This window comes from Amblyomma mixtum, chromosome 3, assembly GCF_055824585.1.
Source record: "Amblyomma mixtum isolate Tamu chromosome 3, ASM5582458v1, whole genome shotgun sequence".
Classification (NCBI taxonomy): Eukaryota; Metazoa; Arthropoda; class Arachnida; order Ixodida; family Ixodidae; genus Amblyomma; species Amblyomma mixtum.
In genome coordinates, this window is record NC_143014.1 from 115,052,001 (window position 1) to 115,060,991 (window position 8,991).

The 8,991-nt window shown below is 47.9% G+C and overlaps 1 pseudogene; it reads left to right on the forward strand.

The window, feature by feature from the left end:
* Positions 1–1,239: 1,239 nt before the first annotated feature.
* LOC149351468 (uncharacterized) lies at positions 1,240–2,220 on the forward strand (annotated as a pseudogene).
* The last annotated feature ends 6,771 nt before the right edge of the window (positions 2,221–8,991 follow it).

Sequence of the window (8,991 nt, forward strand, 5' to 3'; positions counted from 1 at the left end):
GTTTAGCGGATTTAAGAAGTGGTAGTCGGACTGCGTGATTAGTTCCCTTGATAATAAGTTTGCCAGTTTGTTCAGAATCAATTTGCAGAACTCTGAAGTGGGATCTGAATCTAATTTCCTATACGTAGGTTGTGTACGTTTATCGTCATAGCAACCGCACCTGTCGAATAATTTTTTTTGTCATGTGCCTACTTTTGCACTTTATTAAACATTATACATTTTTTCTTCATTAAAAACAATAATATAATATTCATATTGTCAGAAACTGAAAAATGTTGAGCCGAGCGCTACAGCGCTTTCAGTGTTTGTCACTAGATGGCGACACAACACAACGCGCTACGCACTGCTCTGCGGCGGTACGGCCAACCATACGTGTGACGGGGGTGTCCTCTACAGCGTACGGAACGTAGTGAGCGTTGCGTACGCATTGTCGCTACGTACGCAGTAACTAAAAGTGTCTCTTGTCAGGCTCCCTCCGGAGCCTAAACCAAGGGTAGCCAGGGCATCGTCAGCATGAGGAGGATCACCGGGCGCGGCCGCCAGATGGCGCCACGTTTCCGTCAGCGCTAGGGTGGCTCGATGCGCGCGCGCCGCGCGAGAATCGAAGCACCCTAGTCAGCGCGCAGTGGCAGGGCACGGTACGCGGGGGCAGCAGCGGTACGCGCTATGCTAAATCTGGCGCTCGAGTTTGGATAACTCGGGAAAGGCCATTGATCAGTGTTCGCTTCTGCGCCATCGATGTGACGATGAGGCATCGCTGGGCCAACTGGGCGTCCATATTGTTGTAACCGTGAAAACGACGCTGCCAGCCAATGAGTTGCAGCGAGCAGGAAACCATGATCTGCGAACTCCCGCGATATATTCTAGGCACTATACCCGCGACGTGCTCAGCGGCTCAGATAGGCTGTTTTGATTTATCCTCCCTCTCCCAATGTCGTCATTGGGGGAGTGAAATGGGATTGGGAAGTCTCGCCAAAATCGATTTGAGGGCAGCATTTTGTTTGCTTGTATATTGAAACCATGGTTAGAGACCAAACTATAGACAAGAGCGGACTAGGCTTAACCTTTCTTTTTTCAAGCAAGGCGAATGAATTAAACATTCATTACTGGGACTAATGTACGCGGATGATATAGTGCGAATGGCTGACAACAAGGAAGACTTGTAGAAGTTGATAGACAACTACGGTACAGAGGGAGATAGATTAGGTTTTAAGTTTTGGTGAGGAAAAATCTGCAGTCATGGCATTTAATGATGAGGGCGGCGAGCATTGAATACAGGAGATCACGCTAGAGGAAGTGGATAATGTGCAAGTATCTTGGGGTGCGGATAAATAACAGTGCTGAGTATCTGACAGAGAATGAAAAATATGTAAGGACTAAAGCTAGTATAGGAATGCAGCTGTCATGAAAAATAGGGCGTTGTGGAATTACCATAGGTACGAAGTGGTAAGAGGGATCTGGAAAGGGGTGATTGTTCCCAGTTTGACTTTCGGCAATGCGGTCCTGTGCATAAGACCAGATGTTCCAGCAAGGCTAGAAATCGAACAGCGCGGCGTAGGGAGAGTTGCTCTGGGAGCACATGGCAATACACCAAATCAGGGGGTACAGGTTAATATGGGATGGGCGTCGTGCGAGAGCAGTGAAGCTAGCAGTAAGATAGAATTTGAGGAGCGTATGATAGAAATGGGGGGAAAGCAGTGAGCTAGGAAAATTTTCAGTTACGTGTACATGAGGAATACACAAAATGGCGAAAGTTACCTAGAAAACTGACAAACACATATCTGGACAGCAGTTGGGGCTCAAATCAGCAATTATCGGTTAAGAAAAAGGTTACAGAAACAGAGAGGGCTCTGTGCTGACGAAATCGCCACTTATTGTTACATGAAGAATTTAAGCCGGAAATTGCCAAAGAAAATATCTACGATAATTGCAGGGGAAGCTTTCTATTGTTCGAGGCCAGGACAGGAGTTTTGCGGATTAAGACATATCGAGTCAGGCACCACGAGATGGACAGTTATGCGGTGCTTGTGGAGAGGAGGAGGAAACGGCTGAACGCTTGATACGTTTCTGTAAAGGGCTTCAACCTACAGTTGAAAGCAGCGGGTCTGATTCATTCAAAGAATTGGGTTTAAGGACAGTGAAGGAAAAATGGATTTTAAGCGTGTATAAGTAACCAAGAGAAGGTTATCTGATTAGTGGGTAAAATCAAGACAAAATTGAAATTTCTCGAGTCATGGCTAGGTGGCGTGAGCCGCCGCCCGATTTAAAGGGTTCAGCCTTATCCATCCAGCGCAGATGGCACGGAGTTCGAGCACTCTAGACAGGTCTGCGGACGACTGTACTGTACAAGGGTGCACAGACGTGAGCAAGCTTGCCTAGAGCTGGAGCGGTGTCCTGCGGGAAAAAAATAAAGCGCATTATTTGCACAAAAAGGGAAAAGATCGGGCACTTGAGGCGAAAGCGTTTTCAGCACCACTTTGACTGCCTCTGTGGCAATGGTGACGTCATCACTGGATGATGGTTGGATGACTTTGCACCTAATTAATGGCTAATTACTAAGTAATGCCAAATTTCTAATCAATGACTGATTACTGATTAATTACTAAATACTAATTAACTGCTAATTAATGACGCTTAAGCTTCGCCTTTAGGAGTGGAACGTGACAGCGTGTTGTAGCGCTGCCAGGGAGTCCACGGAACGCCACCACCCGTTCGGCGCGATGCCTTGCCCTTTGAACGCAACGCTTTTTGAGGAAAGGAATGGCGCAGTAATTCTCTGTCATCTCGGTGGACACCTGAACCGCACCGTACAAGAAGGGAGGAAGTGGGAGTGAAAGAAAGAGAAATAGGGGCCGTAATGAAGAGAATGAAAATCGTATTTGAGAAAAGGAAATTACGCAGCAACTGTCTCACATATCTCGGTGGACACCCGTCATCCAGGCGCTGGATGTAACGCCGGACGGACCGGAGAATGAGCCATTAAAGGCTTTCGCCTTAGTTACTCTGCACGCGGTTTTGTCACTTGTCAATGCGAATGCGTTCGAACGCAGGCATTGTTCATGAAACCCAGTACCTTTTAAAATTGCACTCCGCCTGCTGCGCAGAGCACCGCTCGAGGTTCTGGACTACCCAGCTCAAAGACGTACAGGCGCGGCCATAAGTAAACGGAGCACGCTATTGCGTTCGAAATGCAATCACGCTTTCGCCATTGGTAATGAAGAAGCGTTGTTTGTCTACAAGGAAGCCCACCAACCTCCTCTACCAGCATGCGCGTACCACTGCTGGAAATATCAATTAGGTGACGCGTGAAAAATATTCGAAGACAGTTGCGTGCTCCGTTTACTTTTGTCCGCGCCTGTACGTTTGAAAAACCGATTAGAAGGAGACCTAGGAATCCGTTGCCTCGCGCCTGTAGCTTCTGCTGCGTAGCCACGAAAGTCTGCTGCCAGCTCAGTCACTCATACAGCCGTCCACACACCTGTCTTTAAACGGCGCTCCGGGGAGTGCAGTCATGGGCAAAAGTTTGCGGGATGCGGATTCGCCGGGGAAAAAAAATCATTGCAGCGCGTGGTCACGCACTGGAGATATGATTGAAGTGCATGGATACATGCGTGCTTCATCTGCTGTTTTAATATACAATCTGCCTGACTAGTGAGGCACGCAGAAGTATATCTTTTTTTTTTCTGCGAGTTCTGATCCCACGAACTTTTGTCCATGACATTACACTATATTCATTAACGAGTGGCCTAGGGCTCAAAATACCTTATCGCGCATGCACATTCCCTTTGATAGTGTATCACTCCTCATGTCTTTAAACGCTATATCGGGCCCGCCAGGCAGCAGCAGCAGTCATAAATGCACAACAGAGCGCGCGCCGTTCGTGCGCTACAAACAGGTGTGGACGACTGGACGAGTCAAAATTCTTTGGAATCGCAACTCGTCAGGCGCTTGCCTCGTATGCTAGTCCTGGTTAACACCTTCGTTCAAGCCGAGGGTTAGCCCAATGCTGAATTTAGCAGCCCATCTTCGCATCTCTGTGTCTGATGACTGCCAGGCCCGTGCTGCCGCCATATTTAAAGGGTAACTTCGTGTTTTTTTTTGTTGAACATTTTGAGTTTATAATCACCCCACATTCCATGCAGTCCCCTCAAACCGGTACAGAAGACCGTTTTGCAAAATACTGAGCATAAGTGTTTTAAAACAGCAAGAAGAAAACTGAAACTGGGTTTCGACCAATCTGACCTAAAGACAGACCAACCTATGACGTCACATACTGTACTCTAAACACGAATATGCCTATAAGGGAATAAAAAGGGTGTAAGCTGTCCTCTAGCGCACTCCCTTTTCGGGTTCCGGGGCAGATTTCGATCACTAGATATACGGAATGCTTTCGGTTAGCAACGGAAGTACGAGGCTGTTTCAAATGAAAACCTTAAAAGCGCTATAATTTTTTAATTGAGCAAAAAACTTGCATGTCATTTTTCGACGTAGTCTCCCTGAAGTTGAATGCACGTATTCCACAGCTTCGGAAGTGCATAGATGCCACGATGAAAAAAATTCTGTTGGTCGTGTGTGTAGTCAGTCGTGCACCTCGGTTTTCACCTCCTCTTTATACTTCTGAAATGCCTGCCTCCCAATGCTTCTTTAAGTGCACCAAGCAGATGAAAGTCACTAGGAGCGAAGTCTGGTGAGTAAGGGAGATGTACCAGACAGTGAAGTTTAATTCCCTGAATAGTCTCAACTACCCTACGGGCCGCATGCGGTCGGGCGTTGTCATGCTGTAGAACTCCAGAAGTCAGAAATCCTCGTGGTTTGCTCCTGATTGCAGGTCGGAGGTGATTTTTCATCATGTCTGAATAAGAAGTACTGGTTACCTCACTCCCCTATCCATGGACTGCTTAAAATTACTCCGGCTTAGCTGGGCAAGTATAATGGGATTCAAACGAAGTGGTTACCAGAGGCTGATTTTGTGAGGTTACTTTGTTAATCGGTCGCTTTTGACGATTTTTTCTTGAAGTTTTGGAAAGAAAAAATACATGTGTTAATTAAATTTGTCCTCGATATATACTTAGCAATTCAACAAAACGTCGTCTCGCCGTATCATCAATCTACATTCAGTGAGCACCGTTTAGAGAAAAACTCAACCGCCTGCATGATTTTTCTTTTTGCGGAACAAGCAGGTGAGAAAGTATGACCAATAGGTTTCAGACATCTCACAGCTGTGCACCTGAAAGCAGTGTGGCGACGGACCGTTTGGAAGAGAAATTTGCCATTACTGCGTGGAATTGTTCATATATGCTGCAGTAGTAAGAAGAAGAGATCTCAAATAAAGTTGAAAAAGTGGGCGCCTGAGAAAATTAGGGCCCTGTGAACAGTCCTTACGTACGAACAACAAATGCAGCATAATTCTACTGAATTCGGCGACCATGACACTCTAAATTACAACTACGAAGGAACACCAAATAACCGTTGTCGTTTTTCGGTGCAGCGGGGAACATAGCAGTCCGTCATTAAGTTCTCGGTTGCCGTGTGGTTAGAGCGACTGCACCATGCATAATATACACTCAAAAGTGCCGGGATATTATTGCTACGAGTGAAACAACTATGTACTGCATATTTCCAGTTCAGTCGCATTATCCCAGTCGCCACGCAACCGCATACAAACCACGCCACACGCATAGCGCACTGTGCGCGACCGGCGCGCAGGACCCAACATGCCGCTGCCAGGGCGAACGGCGGCGCCGGGTTGTTAAATGCCCCGTTGTTAAATGCGTTGTTAAATTTGTTCGGCTGTGGCCGAACAAATTTTGGCTTCATCGCGCCAAAATACATGCACTTTTGAGAAGCTTGCAGACAAAGCAACCTCCCCAGTGCACTAACCCGTCTGAATAGCCAAAATTTGTGGTCCCAAGGGTAACCGCGCCGAGGGTAACCGCGTTTTCAAATTCTAAAAACTGATATGAATATTACTTACGATGGTCTACACGCCTCTCAATAATTAAGGAACCTAGCATTAATAGTTCAAAAGTTAACTATTCAATATTAGTTAACCAGCCTGCTAGGTAGCACGTCTTAGCTGTATCCTGATGTGCTAAACCGCTGACAATGCTACGCCGAAAAAAGCGCTCTTCTAACTCAAAAAGCCTATTTAAAAAAAAAATGTGCAAAAGTTTGGGTGATACACCCTGTATACGTAATTGGTCGTTCTCTATACATTCATAGATCGCTGGGAGTCCACCACTCTTGGCGCAGTAGTGCAGCGGTTAAGTGATGCGCCTCTGCCCTGCGATGGCAGGTGCTGCTGCCGGCGAAGCTCATGCGACCCTTCCCGAGTAACCTCTCGAGACCAATCATTTAACTGCCAGCCGCCGCGGTGGCTCAGTGGTTATGGTGCTCGGCTGCTGACCCGAAAGAGGCGGGTTCGATCCCAGCTGCGGCGGTTGAATTTCTTTGGAGGAGAAATTCTAGAGGCCCGTGTACTGTGCGATGTCAGTGCACGTTAAAGAACCCCAGGCGGTCGAAATTTCCGGAGCCCTCCACTACGGCGTCTCTCATAGCCTCAGTCGCTTTGGGACGTTAAACCCCATAAACCAAACCAAACCATTTAACTGCCACCTGCCACGGTGGGCAGTTTGCTCATAACCCGGTGGGCATGTTGTGATGACGCTGTAAAGTCATGTGCCCTAGGTGGCTTGCCTAGGTTGCTTCTCTGACAGTCGTCGTGTTTGGATGACCTTGCTCAGCCCGACCCCCTGACTCATCCCGCCGCTGTCGGGTTCATGTGCCCCGAGGCTGACAGCAAAGCGTGGGTTGACTCGCAGGATCCCTCTGCAAATTGGCTGGGGTACGCTTGCGCAACCACTGGCCTTTCTTCACAATGCTTGCGCGATTGCGGTGGCCCTCCCGTATATGATAGAAGAACAAGTGTTAACTAAATAGAAAGAGAAATGTATTTACTTTTCAACGGTATGCGTTGTTAATGCCAATTAATGTTAGTACGGGCAGACTGAGCAAAAAATGGTAGAGTTTTAACGTAGTTGAACCCAGAATAGATGTGCGAAAGCACTTGAGACAACACCGCCTCAAAGGCAATCGTGCAAGATCAAGGTCAATGGTTGAGACTTGACACATACCCCGGGTTTTTCAGCTTTGCTAGTGAAGCAGTGCTTTCGCACTGAAACTGAGTGCATAATATAGTACTGTTAGGCTCCCTAATTACTGAGAGGCGTGAAGCCCACCGTAAGGAGTTTCCATATCAGTTTCTAGAATTTAGAAAACACGGTTGCCCTCGGCGCTGTGGCCGAACAAATTTTGGCTACATCGTGCCAAAATACACGCGTTCGAGAAGCTTACCGGCAAAGCAACCTCTTCAGTGCACGTAACTCGTCGAAATAGCCAAAATTTGTTGGGCCACAGCACCGAAGGTAACCGCCTTTTCGAAATTCTAAAAACAGATATGGATATTAATTACGGTGGGCTGCACGCCTAAGGAGCCTAGCAGTAACAGTTAAAAAGTTAACTATTCAATATTAGTTAACCAGCCTGCTAGTTAGAACGTGTTAGCTCTATTCTGATGTTCTATACCGCTGACAGTGCTATGCCGAAAAAAGCGCTGTTCTAAGTCAGAAAGCCTATTGTAGCGTGAGCTACACTGGCCGTGGATGAGCACTTTCGCGTGAGCGTGGATGAGCCAAGCTGCGCATGCGCGAGGAGCGAGTGACGTCACAGCTGCGCAGCTGGTGCGCCGGAGCCGACAACAAGAAGGAGAGGAAGATGAGGAACGACAGCCAGGCTACAGCCATTCCCTGTACATGAGTGCGTTTGTATCCGATATGCACCCTGGCCAATCCCCCGCCGTGGGTATGTGCCATTCAGCCTGAGGACCTCATCTCACCTCTACAGCCGTGGAGAAGGAAAGAAAAACCGCTGCTGAGCGGGAAAGTTGAATTCGCCGGATCCCGAAGTGGTTGCCTGGCAGTTAGCGGTTAACCAGAGGAAGAACGTACAGGCTAAGGCCAAGCGCGCAGCGGAGACGCCAGAGCGACGAGAGGAATGCCTAGCAAAGCGGCGTCGCGAGGAGGCTGAGCGGCGTGCCGCCGCCTCTCGGCAGCAGCCTCAAGACGATGTCAAGACTCGCCGATCGACGGTGAAACTCAGTGAAAGTGCCAGTGCGACTCGGACCTTTCAGGCCGACTTTGTGAACAATCCGTTTGGGTATGTGTGCGACGTTTGTGAAAGACTATGGCACTTACAAGACTTGACGCCGGTAAGTAGCGACATACGTGAAACGTTGAGTTTGGCGGCGTCTGAGCGGGGTGAAGAAGGTGGAGCCGTGACGAGGGTTTGTACCACGTGCAAGAACTGTCTCTTTAAGCAACGAACCTGTCACTATCGCCACTTAGCTTAAAGCACGGTTGAGGTGTCCACTGTTCCAAGAGGGCTGTTATGTGCCTTCCCTTTGGTTCAGGTGTCCACCGAGATGTGGACATCTCGCCCTCACCTCAGGCTACGTATATCCTGGCATAGTAGAGCTAAGCCACTTCGCCAATTTTTTTCAAAAATTGTGGAAAGTCTTAGGTGAAACACCCTGTATGTTATGGCCAAGCGGCTAGCCTATAGTGCTCCTCTGCCAAGTATACGAACAAACCCAACGGCATTTAAGGTGAGCCAGCACTCTGATAATGATTATTTTGAAACAAGGCGCTGTAATTCTCGAGCATGATAATTGGAAGTACCCTGGCCCGGGCTGCTGGTATCTCGGTATGTGTTCAAAACACAGTTCAAGTAATCCAGCGAAACACACTGCTGGCAATCCAAAATGTAGCATTCAATCGATTTAAAAAATCGTTTGTCAGTCTTCTAGTTGCCGGTGTCTACCCATTCACGGGACACAATATCCTGCAATCCAAAAATATTTCCGCCACCATTACCCTACCGTCTAACCCAAAAGTGCAGTGCACACCAGTCAGGAATGCAGGTGACAGAAAGACT